The sequence below is a fragment of the Coregonus lavaretus genome (genome assembly GCF_964263955.1).
Source record: "Coregonus lavaretus genome assembly, chromosome: 22".
Taxonomy (NCBI): Eukaryota; Metazoa; Chordata; class Actinopteri; order Salmoniformes; family Salmonidae; genus Coregonus; species Coregonus lavaretus.
In genome coordinates, this window is record NC_140009.1 from 20601492 (window position 1) to 20616481 (window position 14990).

At 46.0% G+C, this 14990-nt stretch overlaps 1 pseudogene across 1 annotated transcript in view; it reads left to right on the top strand.

Annotated features, from left to right (window-relative positions):
- The window catches only part of LOC311149638 (immunoglobulin superfamily member 21-like), a 33855-nt pseudogene extending 20910 nt beyond the window's left edge, over nt 1–12945 (top strand). Inside the window, exons 2-10 of the transcript in view lie at nt 1389–1501; nt 4793–4914; nt 5126–5244; nt 6014–6129; nt 6254–6746; nt 9692–9792; nt 12457–12649; nt 12739–12777; nt 12866–12945. The product of the transcript in view is annotated as an immunoglobulin superfamily member 21-like (transcript). The remainder of the gene's footprint in view (nt 1–1388; nt 1502–4792; nt 4915–5125; nt 5245–6013; nt 6130–6253; nt 6747–9691; nt 9793–12456; nt 12650–12738; nt 12778–12865) is intronic.
- The last annotated feature ends 2045 nt before the right edge of the window (nt 12946–14990 follow it).

Here is a 14990-nt window from a genome sequence, read left to right on the forward strand (position 1 = left end):
AATTGGGGAGAAAAAGGGGGTACAAAAATATATAATATTAAGAAGAATGTATTTAAAAGGAATAGTTTTACCATTATAAAACGAGAGTTCAGTTCATGTAACAAGGTGAACCTTAAAATGAGGGACATGTTGTTTTTATTAGCTTAAAGTGAATCACTAACTTCAGAAATGATGTTGTCAAAGCAACAAAATAACTAGGGCTTTACAATGATGATGAAAACTTGGAGAAATGTTGGGGTTAAGTGGGTTAAAATCTTCATAGAAGTCACAGAGAGTGCACAGAGGGACATGTCAAAATGCTGATTTATTGAATTTTCCATGTGGTCTATATTAAAGGGCACTTCATTTAATATAACAGGTTTTTAAAATCCAATATTGGTGCACAATTTCTACGTAAAATATCAAAGGGACGCAAAAGGGACTCATTTTGTGGAATGACCCATACAACACTATAACACTCACAAAATTTACTTATTTGCACTTGAGCAAGGAACTTAACCCTAATTGCTCCAGGGTCACCGTTGATAATGGCAGACCCTGGCCATGACCCCACTCTCCGAGGGTGTCTCAGGGGGAGTTGGGATATGCAAAAAACACATTTCCAATTCACACATGCATATAATACACACTTGTACATGGGAAATAGGACAAATATAAGCAACCACCTAATTATTATAAATGAAAACATATCATTACAGTGCATTAATTATCAGAGAGAATGAGGTCGCTACTAGGGTTTCTCTGTCCTCAGATGCCTCTGCAGGGTAGAGATAGAGACCAGTGCTTCTAAGCACTATATCATGTCCTTGGCTTGTTTAGGAAACAGGTTGGCTTTTAATTCACCATACTTTACTTTTTACCCTGACAGAGCCACAGCACTTAGCACACACTAAGACCACGATAACGGGGGAAATAGAGCACCATAAACATGCACTTGTGCTGCCATTGCCACCCTACCTTTACATAGATATGGACACCTACTATTACAGCACCACAGTTAATGATCATGAAAGTAAAGGGGGAAATGTGTGCACACAATAATGCTATCCCAAGCTGTAATAGCCTGTGACAAAACAGATGACGTTTTGGCCATATAGCCTTGATTATGCACTATTAACAATCCATGTAATTACAGCTAGCCTATAAGGTTTGATTTCCAATGCTCCAGAGACAGCGAGGTATGGTCATTTGAGAAGTATAGTAACAAAAACACAAGAGGGTCATTAGGAATCATAGAATAAAATACAACAACTTTATATCTAATGAATGCCTTTAGCAAGTTTTGTGCTGGACTATGCTATGGGTTTCATAGAAGGGACTGTATGTTGTGGAGAGAAATGTGTGTGGAAATGTGTGTAACATATTTTACCTCTTTCTTTGACCCACAGGCTATTTAACTGTCACTATTGAGCCTCTCCCTCCCGTTGTGATTGGAGACACGGTAACGCTCAAGTGCAATTTCAGGACGGATGGCAACCTGCGAGAGATTGTGTGGTTTCGGGTGAGTAGGGGGGCCTTGATGTCTGTGTATGAACTGTATGGTTGTTTGCAACAGCACATACTGTATCTTGTGTTTACTTCTATGAGAAGCTTTTGACTAGGTCGGCTTTGTTCTCTGCCATTTTCAATTTTCCTGACAAATGTGTCAAATCTTTTGACGCAAAGAGAGAGAGCATTAGATACAGTACATAACTGTACTATATCTAATGACTTCTCAAGAGCTACTCGGTTTGATAAGCTCCTTGTGAAAATTTACTTCAAACACTCATGAACTAACTAAACTGATTAAAGTGGCAAAAGAAGAGGCTTCAAAGCTCTCTAGCCTTCATGACTTGGAAAATAATAACTGTGTGCATCGATTAAAAAAAACGGATTAAGCAACATCTCACAGCACAACGCCTCTCCACTATTTGACCTAGATATTTTGTGTGTATGTATTGATATGTAGGCCATGTGTGCCGTTTTAAAATGTATGTAGTTCTGTCCTTTAGCTGTTTTATGTTCTGTGTGGACCCCAGGAAGAGTAGCTGCTGCTTTCGCAACAACTAATGGGGATTCTAATAAAATACCAAATACCAAGATTGTGTTTTGTGTAGAAACTTGTGTTACATGTATGTCAAATCAAATCAAATTGTATTTGTCACATGCGCCGAATACAACAGGTCTAGACCTTACTGTGAAATGCTTACTTACAAGCCCTTAACCAACAATGCAGTTCAAGAAATAGTTAAGAAAATATTTACTAAATAAACTAAAGTAAAAAATGAAATAAAAAGTAACACAATAAAATAGCAATAACGAGGCTATATACAGGGGATACCGAGTCAATGTGTGTGGGTACAGGTTAGTCGAGGTAATTTGTACATGTAGGTAGGGGTAAAGTGGCTATGCATAGATAATAAACAGTGAGTAGCAGCAGTGTAAAAACAAAGGGGGGTGGGGATCTCAATGTAAATAGTCCGGGTGGCCATTTGATTAATTGTTCAGCAGTCTTATGGCTTGGGGGTAGAAGCTGTTAAGGAGCATTTTGGACCTAGACTTGGTGCTCCAGTACCGCTTGCCATGCGGTAGCAGAGAGAACAGTCTATGACTTGGGTGACTGGAGTCTGACAATTTTTTGGGCCTTCCTCTGACACCGCCTAGTATATAGGTCCTGGATGGCAGAAAGCTTGGCCCCAGTGATGTACTGGGCAGTACGCACTACCCTCTGTAGCGCCTTACAGTCGAATGCCGAGCAGTTGCCATACCAGGCAGGGATGCAACCGGTCAGGATGCTCTCGATGGTGCAGCTGTATAACTTTTTGAGGATTTGGGGACCCATGCCAAATCTTTTCAGTCTCCTGAGGGGGAAAAGGTGTTGCTGTGTCCTCTTCACGACTGTCTTGGTGTGTTTGGACCATGATAGTTTGTTGGTGATGTGGACACCAAGGAACTTGAAATTCTCGACCCGCTCCACTGCAGCCACGTCAATGTTAATGGGGGCCTGTTCGGCCCTCCTTTTCCTGTAGTCCACGATCAGATCCTTTGTCTTGCTCACATTGAGGGAGAGGTTGTTGTCCTGGCACGACACTGCCAGGTCTCTGACTTCCTCCCTATAGGCTGTCTCATCGTTGTCGGTGATCAGGCCTACCACTGTTGTGTCGTCAGCAAACTTAATGATGGTGTTGGAGTCGTGCTTGGCCACGCAGTCGTGGGTGAACAGGGAGTACAGGAGGGGACTAAGCACGCACCCCTGAGGGGCCCCAGTATTGAGGATCAGCGTGGCAGATGTGTTGTTGCCTACCCTTACCATCTGGGGGCGGCCTGTCTGGAAGTCCAGGATCCAGTTGCAGAGAGAGGTGTTTAGTCCCAGGGTCCTTATCTTAGTGATGAGCTTTGTGGGCACTATGGTGTTGAACACTGAGCTGTAATCAATGAACAGCATTCTCACATAGGTGTTCCCTTTGTCCAGGTGGGAAAGGGCAGTGTGGAGTGTGATTGAGATTACGTCATCTGTGGATCTGTTGGGGCGGTATGCGAATTGGAGTGGGTCTAGGGTTTCTGGGATGATGGTGTTGATGTGAGCCATGACCAGCCTTTCAAAGCACTTCATGGCTACCGACGTGAGTGCTACGGGCGGTAGTCATTTAGGCAGGTTACCTTTGCTTTATTGGGCACAGGGACTATGGTGGTCTGCTTGAAACATGTAGGTATTACAGACTCGGTCAGGGAGATGTTGAAAATATCAGTGAAGACACTTGCCAGTTGGTCCGCGCATGCTCTGAGTACACGTCCTGGTAATCCGTCTGGCCCTGCGGCCTTGTGAATGTTGACCTGTTTAAAGGTCTTGCTCATATCGGCTACGGAGAGCGTGATCACACAGTCGTCTGGAACAGCTGGTGCTCTCTTGCATGCTTCAGTGTTGCTTGCCTCGAAGAGAGCATAAAAGGCATTTAGCTCGTCTGGTAGGCTCGCGTCACTGGGCAGCTCGCGGCTGGGTTTCCCTTTGTAGTCCGTAATAGTTTGCAAGCCCTGCAACATCCGATGAGCGTCAGAGACGGTGTAGTAGGATTAAATCTTAGTCCTGTTTTGACGCTTTTCCTGTTTGATGGTTTGTCTGAGGGCATAGCGGGATTTTCTTATAAGCATCTGGATTAGTGTCCCGCTCCTTGAAAGCGGCAGCTCTAGCCTTTAGCTCGGTGCTGATGTAGCCTGTAATCCATGGCTTCTGGTTGGGATATGTATGTACGGTCAGTGTGGGGACGACGTCATCGATGCACTTATTGATGAAGCCGGTGACTGAAGTGGTAAACTCCTCAATGCCATTGGATGAATCCCGGAACATATTCCAGTCTGTGCTAACAAAACAGTCCTGTAGCGTAGCAGCCGCGTCATCTGACCACTTCCGTATTGAGCGAGTCCCTGGTACTTCCTGCTTTAGTTTTTGCTTGTAAGCAGGAATCATGAGGATAGAATTATGGTCAGATTTGCCAAATGGAGGGGGAGGGAAAGCTTTGTATGCGTCGCTGTGTGTGGAGTAAAGGTGGTCTAGAGTTTTTTTCCCTCTGGTTGCACATGTGACATGCTGGTAGAAGTTAGGTAAAACGGATTTAAGTTTGCCTGCATTAAAGTCCCCAGCCACTAGGAGTGCCGCTGCTGGATGAGCATTTTCTTGTTTGCTTATAGCCTTATACAGCTCGTTGAGTGCGGTCTTAGTGACAGCATCGGTTTGTGGTGGTAAATAGACGGCTACGAATAATATAGATGAAAAGTGTCAAGGGTGTGTAATGTGATGTATTCCTTCACTTTCTAGGTGACAGAGGGTGGCAGTGCCAAGCAGAAGATCTTCACCTACGATGCCATGTACAACACCAACTTCTCCCATATGGAGGACTTCCACAGACGAGAAGACTTGGTCTACCAATCAACTGTCCGGTAAGCTTGAACTGTAGGCGGCAGCCTCAAGAAAGAGAGCATTGGTCAGTGTTTTCACCCCCAAGTGTAGGCTTATTTTATTTGTTCGTCTCTTATCTTATTTTATCGTATCTTATTGTATTTTAATTGATCTTATTCAATGCTTTGAGTACCTGGAAAACTCCTAACCTGTATGGTTATTTTCTTCATTGGTTTGTTGTTGTGTTGCCAGGCTCCCTGAGGTCCAGATGGAAGATGATGGGCCGTATGAGTGCCACGTGGGGATCTACGACAAGGCCTCTAGAGACAGGGTTGTCTTAGCCTCTGGCAGCATCGTGCTCATTGTCATGGGTAAGATTCAAGAGAATTAACGCTATATTGATATGATCATGAATGATATGATCATATGGTATTTGATAGGGTTTTGTGAATGGCAGGTTTTGTAGCCTTCGTCCAACATCCACGCTTCTATCTGTCTATTAGTATTTCTATCACCTCTGCCTCCCCCTACTGTTGAGATGTGGGAAATGCACAGGAGACTACTTTCTGCTAGTCTTTCTAGAAATCCGGGTTGCCTCCCACAATGTTCCAGCTTAACATGTCTGTACATAATAGAATGTCAGTTTGGCACTGCCTACGCCACTGCCTGATCCGCTTGAATAAAATACAAAATAATAGCTAGCAAGATGGAGATCACAGAGGTTATTTTTATGAGTGCATTTCGCAAGTGGCTAGTTTGCATCAACTAACTTCACTAAAATCATTGTAAAGGTTTTGCCTGCAAACTTTGGTTTCGAATTGCGACGTTCTGGGATGTCTACCTTGTGATTTGTTGTGAGAGTTGTCTGTCTGACCCACCCTGGAATCCCCTCCCCCTTATCGAAGTTACCAAGAGAGTCCATCTTGTATACCAGACCCTAGTCACTGCTGTTGCCTAGGGTCAGGTCTACGAGACTAACTTTGTGCCATCAAGTACAGTACAGACATGAAAGACCTGTCTGTTTCATGTTTTAGTTTGTTTTATATGTAGCCCTTCTGAAAATTCTAGATGCAAAATATGCCTATATGTGGATGGATTTCTTGTTTTGAGTCACAGGTTCTATGCTCTTTTCCTCCATAGTGCCTCCTAAGTCCATTTCTGTAGTGGCAGCAGACTGCCCGGCCCCCTTCAGTCGCTATGATGCCCAGAACTTCACTCTAGTCTGCATCGTCATGGGAGGAAAGCCAGCCCCTATGGTGAGTTTGACAACATGCAAACAGTCCTCATACTGAAATATATAGGTAGAAACACTCACTGAACTTTTGAAATGACGGGTGTGATTGGTTGTTACGGGCTCTTACGATGTCATTATCCTTTCAGGTGTACTTCAAGCGTGACGGCGAGCTGATTGAGGTGGTCCCCTCTATTATGGAGGGTGGAGGGGGCCAATCCCAGGGCAGGGGCCTGGCAGGGCTACGGGGCTCTAGGCCCCTGATAAGCAGAGACCTGGATGACACCAAGCTGAAGAAGTCCCTCTCCCTGCTGGACCTGGACACCCCTGGGATCGGAGGGACGGGGAAGATGGGAGGGGCCGGGGGTGAGCCAGGAAGTCTGGAGGGGTCTGAGCCCAGCCCCACCACCACGGAGGTGATCCCAGAGACGGTGGTAAGCCGGGAGTTCCCCCGCTGGGTGCAGAGCACTGACCCGCTCTACTACTTCAAGCATCGGCGGCAGGCGTCCAGCGACGGCACCATGGAGGTCAGAGCCATGCTCACCTGGAGCCTCAACCCCCAGCTGGACAACGACGCCCTGTTCAGCTGCGAGGTCAAGCACCCAGCTCTGTCCATGCCCATGCAGGCTGAGGTCACTCTGTGTGAGTACCAGATTAGACCATGAAAATCAGCTGGATACCAAATAGTAATCTCTCTCTGAGAACATAAACCCACTTTTTAATGCCAACCAGATACTGGATACCCAAGGAGTCCATGTCTGTATTAACCTATCAGAGCTAGGGATGCAAGGGGAGAGAACATTCTAAAATAATACCTTTCTAAAATAATAGTTAAAATTCACTATAGGTATTTTTCCTGAATTAACGGAAAATGAACATGGTGTCTGAAAGTTCGTAATTTGGGGAATATACACTGAGTATACAAAACTTTATGAAGTGTAGATGAAGGGGAGGAGACAGGTTAAAGAAGGATTGTTAAGCCTTGAGACAATTGAGACATGGATTGTGCCATTCAGAGGGTGAATGGGCAAGACAAAAATATTGAAGTGCCTTTGAACGGGGTATGGTAGAAGGTGCCAGGCACACTAGTTTGAGTGTGTCAACAACTGCAATGCTACTGTTTTTTTCACGCTCAACAGTTTCCTGTGTGTATCAAGAATGGTCCACCACCCAAAAGACATCCAGCCAACTTGACACAACTATGGGAATCATTGGAGTCAACATGGGCCAGCATCCCTGTGGAAACCTTTCGACACCTTGTAGAGTCCATGCCCCGACGAATTGAGGCTGTTCTGATTGCTAAAGGGTGGGGTGCAACTCAATATTAGGAAGGTGTACCTAATGTTTGGTGTACTCAGTATATACACAACCCTACTTAGATCTAATGCATTCAGTAATGGCAGAAAACAGGCACTTTCCAGCCTAAAGCATCAGCCAACTACAGGAAAATACAGTACAGAGAACCTGATCACTATTAACACTATGCTTTAGCTCAGGATCCAGCAGCAGCCAGCAACTATTTAGAGGCAGTGACTCACTTAATGAGGATGCTCTTTAATGGAGTATTTTGTTCAGAGGATCCATTAGTTCTGCTTAGAAATGCTCTAGAAATCTCACAGCAGATTAGCCATTTTCTACACAGTTACAGTGGGGGAAAAAAGTATTTAGTCAGCCACCAATTGTGCAAGTTCTCCCACTTAAAAAGATGAGAGAGGCCTGTAATTTTCATCATAGGTACACGTCAACTATGACAGACAAAATGAGAAATAAAAATCCAGAAAATCACACTGTAGGATTTTTAATGAATTTATTTGCAAATTATGGTGGAAAATAAGTATTTGGTCAATAACAAAAGTTTCTCAATACTTTGTTATATACCCTTTATTGGCAATGACACAGGTCAAACGTTTTCTGTAAGGTTTTCACACACTGTTGCTGGTATTTTGGCCCATTCCTCCATGCAGATCTCCTCTAGAGCAGTGATGTTTTGGGGCTGTCGCTGGGCAACACGGACTTTCAACTCCCTCCAAAGATTTTCTATGGGGTTGAGATCTGGAGACTGGCTAGGCCACTCCAGGACCTTGAAATGCTTCTTACGAAGTCACTCCTTCGTTGCCCGGGCGGTGTGTTTGGGATCATTGTCATGCTGAAAGACCCAGCCACGTTTCATCTTCAATGCCCTTGCTGATGGAAGGAGGTTTTCACTCAAAATCTCACGATACATGGCCCCATTCATTCTTTCCTTTACACGGATCAGTCGTCCTGGTCCCTTTGCAGAAAAACAGCCCCAAAGCATGATGTTTCCACCCCCATGCTTCACAGTAGGTATGGTGTTCTTTGGATGCAACTCAGCATTCTTTGTCCTCCAAACACGACGAGTTGAGTTTTTACCAAAAAGTTATATTTTGGTTTCATCTGACCATATGACATTCTCCCAATCCTCTTCTGGATCATCCAAATGCACTCTAGCAAACTTCAGACAGGCCTGGACATGTACTGGCTTAAGCAGGGGGACACGTCTTGCACTGCAGGATTTGAGTCCCTGGCGGCGTAGTGTGTTACTGATGGTAGGCTTTGTTACTTTGGTCCCAGCTCTCTGCAGGTCATTCACTAGGTCCCCCCATGTGGTTCTGGGATCACTTTGTGATCATTTTGACCCCACGGGGTGAGATCTTGCGTGGAGCCCCAGATCGAGGGAGATTATCAGTGGTCTTGTATGTCTTCCATTTCCTAATAATTGCTCCCACAGTTGATTTCTTCAAACCAAGCTGCTTACCTATTGCAGATTCAGTCTTCCCAGCCTGGTGCAGGTCTACAATTTTGTTTCTGGTGTCCTTTGACAGCTCTTTGGTCTTGGCCATAGTGGAGTTTGGAGTGTGACTGTTTGTGGTTGTGGACAGGTGTCTTTTATACTGATAACAAGTTCAAACAGGTGCCATTAATACAGGTAACGAGTGGAGGACAGAGGAGCCTCTTAAAGAAGAAGTTACAGGTCTGTGAGAGTCAGAAATATTGCTTGTTTGTAGGTGACCAAATACTTATTTTCCACCATAATTTGCAAATAAATTCATAAAAAATCCTACAATGTGATTTTCTGGATTTTTTTTCCTCAATTTGTCTGTCATAGTTGACGTGTACCTATGATGAAAATTACAGGCCTCTCTCATCTTTTTAAGTGGGAGAACTTGCACAATTGGTGGCTGACTAAATACTTTTTTTCCCCACTGTACATATGTAATTACATAAGCACACACACCTACACACGCATACTCTGTATGCAGCACATCCACGGGCATCAGTTCATGATGAATACACGGCAAACCTCATATCAGTTAGTATGAGTGGATTACTAAATATAGAGGAGATTTATCATAATCAAAAACAGCTATTCCCAGTCTGCCATGGTTTAGCATGCATGCTCATATAAAAATGGATTCTAAGGGTGAGAGCTTTTTGCATAGCATACAGAGAATATAGATGTTTCATTTATTCCTTTAGAAATAGTTTGAGACACATAAGGAAAAATAGTGTTTTGTTAAAATATAGAAAATAGGTAACATTCATAGTTTGTATTTGTTTCCCTTTAGCTGCTCCCAGGGGCCCCAAACTGTCCATGATGCCTGGTAAGGCTAAAGTAGGAGACACCGTCCGCATTACAGTTCAGGGCCTCCAGATCTCATCCACTGGGGTGAGCACAAGAGAAATGTTTTATTCTTATATTACTTATACCAGTAACTGTCACACCCTGGCTCTGGGGACTCTTAAATGTTGAGCCAGGGTGTGGACTTTCTATGTGTGATTTTCTATGTTTTGTTCTAGTTCGTGTTTTCTATGTTGGCCAGGGTGGTTCCCAATCAGAGGCAGCTGATTCTCGTTGTCTCTGATTGGGAACCATACTTAGGCAGCCTGTTGGCACTAGTTATTTGTGGGATCTTGTTCCGTAGGGTTTGTTTTGGTGTTTAACCTAGGACTTCACGTATCGTTTGTTGTTTTGTTTTGATCGTGTGTTTAGTACGTTAATTAAATAAAGTATGTACGCTTACCACGCTGCGCCTTGGTCCGCTTTTCATAACGACCGTGACAGAAGATCCCACCAGAATAGGACCAAGCAGCGTGTGCAGGAGCAAACGCCGGGTATGGAACAGGAGGTTACTCTGGTAGACGTCCTCCTCGGTTGGGGGAGAATCACAGAGGAGGAGGCCGTCCGCTACCGGAGGGCGATGAGGGAGGATGCCCAGGCAGGAGAGGAGAAGCGGCGCCAACCGGGTCGTCGTCGGACAGGCGAGAGGCAACCCCAAGACATTTTTTGGGGGGGGGCACACGGCATGGACGACGGGGATGCTGGAGGCAGCTACAGGACGTATCGGCGGATTAGGAGAGGAGGCCACCAGGTTTGGGGGGCTGGAAGGGAGGTTGGCGGAGCCTAGAGGTAGAGCAGAGCCAATTCCCCGTACTCAGGCTAGGCAGCGTGAGACTGGGCAGGTTCCGAGTTATGCGGAGCTGCGTACTGTGCCGCGAGTGGTCCGGCACAGTCCTGTACGTCCTGTGCTAGCACCACGCACGTTCCGTGCTAAGGTGGGCATGCAGCCAGGACGGAGTGTGCCGGCTCAACGCTCGTGGCCTCCAGTACCCCTCCTCGGTCCCGGATATCATGCGCCAGTGCCACGTGCTGTAGTGCCAGTACGAGTGCACAGCCCTGTACGTCCTGTGCTGATGCCTCACACAGAGTGTGTAGAAATAGGCATTCAGCCAGGACGGGTTGTGTCAGCTCTTCGCTCCAGACCTCCAGTCCGTCTCCACAGCCCGGTCCGGCCCGTTCCTGCTCCCCGCACCAAGCCAGTGGTGCGCGTCGTCAGCCCGGTCCGGCCTGTTCCTGCTCCCCGCACCAAGCCAGTGGTGCGCGTCACCAGCCCGGTCCGGCCTGTTCCTGCTCCCCGCACCAAGCCAGTGGTGCGCGTCGTCAGCCCGGTCCGGCCTGTTCCTGACCCTCGCACCAAGCCAGTGGTGCGCGTCGTCAGCCCGGTCCGGCCTGTTCCTGAACCTCGCACCAAGCCAGTGGTGCGCGTCGTCAGCCCGGTCCGGCCCGTTCCTGCTCCCCGCACCAAGCCAGTGGTGCGCGTCGTCAGCCCGGTCCGGCCCGTTCCTGCTCCCCGCACCAAGCCAGTGGTGCGCGTCGTCAGCCCGGTCCGGCCCGTTCCTGCTCCCCGCACCAAGCCAGTGGTGCGCGTCGTCAGCCCGGTCCGGCCTGTTCCTGCTCCCCGCACCAAGCCAGTGGTGCGCGTCGTCAGCCCGGTCCGGCCCGTTCCTGCTCCCCGCACCAAGCCAGTGGTGCGCGTCGCCAGCCCGGTCCGGCCTGTTCCTGCTCCCCGCACCAAGCCAGTGGTGCGCGTCGTCAGTCCGACACAGCCTGGTCAGGCACCGGTCAGCTGCTCCACACCGGAGCCTGAGCAATCCGCTCCACCGGTGTCCAGTCCAGCTCCGGCCAGCGGGGCCAGACCAGACCAGGGGCGCTACGGGGGGGTAGCGAGAGAGTGGTGGTCACGCCCGGAGCCGGATCCGCCTCCGAGGCGGAATGCCCACCCGGCCCCTCCCCTGTTGTGTTTGGTTGGCGCGGTCGCAGTCCGCGCCTTTGGGGGGGGGGGGGTACTGTCACGCCCTGGCTCTGGGGACTCTTAAATGTTGAGCCAGGGTGTGGACTTTCTATGTGTGATTTTCTATGTTTTGTTCTAGTTCTTGTTTTCTATGTTGGCCAGGGTGGTTCCCAATCAGAGGCAGCTGATTCTCGTTGTCTCTGATTGGGAACCATACTTAGGCAGCCTGTTGGCACTAGTTATTTGTGGGATCTTGTTCCGTAAGGTTTGTTTTGGTGTTTAACCTAGGACTTCACGTATCGTTTGTTGTTTTGTTTTGATCGTGTGTTTAGTACGTTAATTAAATAAAGTATGTACGCTTACCACGCTGCGCCTTGGTCCGCTTTTCATAACGACCGTGACAGTAACTACATTCAACTGTAGGAAAGACAACCACATATCACTATCATTGAAAGCAAACCTTCTTAAAAAAGAAATCACTTCTCCAGCAGGTGTCGCGCCACGACTATATAATACAACTGGTAGCTACATTTGAATGAAAGTCGCAGATACATTTGAATGAAAGTCATTCAGCATGTTTGAGGGAATCAGTTAGAGTAAGGCGAGCTGGCAAGGCACACAATCGATAATCTTGATCACATAGTATTTATTTGGGATGCAAGGTGTCTTGCATATCAGTGATCTTGTGCAGTCTGACTCCAATGTTGTCAATCACGTACACACATTATTTACAAAGGATGCTTATCCCCATGCACTTCCAGAACATGGTGTTCCCTGAGCCATTATTCACCTGGACCAGGGTGGGAGGTCCTCTGCTGGACGGGAGAGAGGACCATAATGGGAGGGAGCTGGTGCTGGAGCGAGTACCGGCCAAGCTCAACGGCTCCATGTTTCGATGCACTGCCCAGAACCCTCTGGGCTCCACAGACACATATACACGGCTTATCGTGTTTGGTGAGTGTGTGTGTGTGTGAGGATTCTCGGTGTCAAGTTACCCTCTCTCCTCATCCACATTACTTACTTTGTTTTCTCTGTTTTAACAGAGAACCCCAGACTAAAGAAGGGGAGACACAATTTAATTGGTAAGCATAGAGAGAATGGACAATGGTCAAAGTAAGACATATCATCCTACTGAAGATTAAGTAACTAACACTTATTTCCTTCTATTAGTAGATGCAGCCTATTGCAATGAGGCACTGGGGCTGACCACCATGGTGCTAATGTTAGCCCTGACATGGGAGATGACGTGAGCAGCAAAATGGACCCATGACCTTCTCCAGTCTCTCTAATCTCTCCAGTCTCTTCCTCTGTCACTCACTTCCCCATCTACTGAAGTTCCAGCCACTGGACCTGAAGAAGCACTGTTCACTTTTCATAAAGTAGCTTATGAAAAGAAAAACATTGTCCGAAATATGAAAGAAGATAAGAACTACATGCATTCCAACTCTCTAAGCGTTTATGTTGTCATTCTGCCTTTCTAACGGCATCCTCCCTTTTTGTCAACATCCTATGATCAACTATCACTGTGGTTGTGTTTTATGGTAGACCCCAACGTGTTTTAGAGGTCTTTTTAACCAAGCTGGTGTGGGCTGGCCCGCATTAGATGCTTTTTCTCATCTTCCTGTTATTTGAAGGTCAGAACGCATACAATATGACATGTTTTTGAAATATCTTGGTCAGCCAGACCTTTAATAAAATAAATGTTTGGTTGGGAAAAAAATTATTGAAATAGGTAAAGAGCTATATATTTTTGTCCATTGACTGAAATGCATTTCTTTAAGAAAAATGTAAGGTCTGGGGTAGGCCTACTGGCCATACTTGAATACACAGCCAAGTTTATTTTACCACGGAGCCAATGTGACATATTGATTCAATGGTTGTAAAGATGGGGAGAGGTCTGTCCGTGATAAAGAGATGCTCTGCTTTTTTGACACCACACTCCACAAAGCAAGGCCTGCAGGCTTTAGTTTGATCTTATATTGATTATTGCCCAGTCATATGGTCAGGTCCTGTAAAGAAGGACCTAGAAAAACTGCAGCTGGCCCAGATCAGAGCGGCACGTCTTGCTCTTCACTGTATTAAGAGGGCTAATATCAATACTATGCATGCCAGTCTCTCTTGGCTAAAAGTAGAGGAGAGACTGACTGCATCACTTCTTCTTTTTATAAGAAACATTAATTAAATTCCAAATTGTTTGCATAGTCAACTTACACACAGCTCTGACACACACGTACCCCACCAGACAGGGGTCTTTTCACAGTCCCCAAACAAATTCAAGAAAAAATACAGTATTAAATAGTCATGATTGCATGGAACTCCCATCTCAGATTGCTCAAGTGAACAGCAAACCTGGTTAAAAAAAAACAGATAAAGCAACACCTCATGGCACAACGTCTCTCTGCTATTTGACCTAGATATTTTGTGTGTATGTACTGATATATAGGCTATGTATGACGTTTTACATTTGTGTAGTTCTGTCTTTGAGCTATTATTGTCTATAAATGTTCTGTATTATCAAGTTTCATGTTTTGTGTGGACCCCAGGAAGAGTGCTGCTACTTTAGCAACAGTTATTTGGGATCCTAATAAAATACCAATATACCGAACGGGTCGCCTATCGTTTGGATATGTGCTGTGTGGGGCATAGAGATCTATGATGAAACTTGAGCCTACAATGACATGAGACAGTTCAAAATATGTCATGTTGAATATTGCCACCTTAAAACACCTACATGAATATGTAATTAGATGTTTATGGCATTACTGATTGCTTATATCACCCAATAAATCATATCATCCAAGGCAATTTCAATTATAGGCTACAGACTATATGGTATTGCAGTCTATTGGCAATTCATACCATGAAGACAGTGGTGGTTGTAAACTTGATCATGTAACCCACGTGTCAAACACATTCCACGGAGGGCCGAGTCTCTTCGTGTTTTCGCTCCACACTTGTACTTCATTGATGAATTAAGGTCACTACTTAGTAAGGAATTCACCTCACCTGGTTGTCTAGGTCTTAATTTAAAAGAAAAACCAAAAACCCTCAGACACTCGGCCCTCATTGGAATGCGTTCGACAACCCTGACGTAACCCCTACAAATTATTTATTTTTTCTGCGACTTTCTCCTCTCGCAGCTCTTTTGGAAGAGAGAAAAAGCGCTACAGCCGCACGCACAGTCAAGTCGGAGTGGCTATTGGCTAATCTCCAACATTTAAACTGTCAATCAAGATTAATGGGCTATATAATGCCAGTACCGGTAGTTAGACAGTGCTGGGATAGAAAGGGCTGA